We start from the raw sequence: 423 nt of genomic DNA, 5'->3' as shown, positions 1-423 counted from the left end.
CTGGACACATGTTCAAAACAACAACATGGAGAGGCAGGCATTCTTCTGATCCTTAAACCTCGTTCAGCCTAATATCAGGTCCAGTCATCTGGACCAGAACCAGGCCTAGAACCTGGCTGGAGGATCAGTTTCCATGGAAACTGAACTGAGACTTGTGGAAAAGTCCTAACTTTGACACAAACTTGATGTATAAACACAAACACAAAGGTTTACCAGAACCTAAATCATAACTTACTCAGAAGAACCAGAACTAGTGCTGATCCGTTTCAGGCATGGGCAAATCCTGGCCAGTGGGCTGTATATGGCCCGTTGGGCTTTTTAATTGGCCTGCAGAAATTGTCCAAAATTTGGACAATAAAAGTAAATTCATTAATTAATAAAAAAAATACATATATATATATATATATATATATATATATATAT

This window comes from Nematolebias whitei, chromosome 14 (assembly GCF_014905685.2).
Source record: "Nematolebias whitei isolate Nwh7 chromosome 14, NemWhi1, whole genome shotgun sequence".
Classification (NCBI taxonomy): domain Eukaryota; kingdom Metazoa; phylum Chordata; class Actinopteri; order Cyprinodontiformes; family Rivulidae; genus Nematolebias; species Nematolebias whitei.
The sequence above is the reverse complement of the archived record's forward strand: the minus strand, read 5'-3'. Positions refer to the sequence as shown.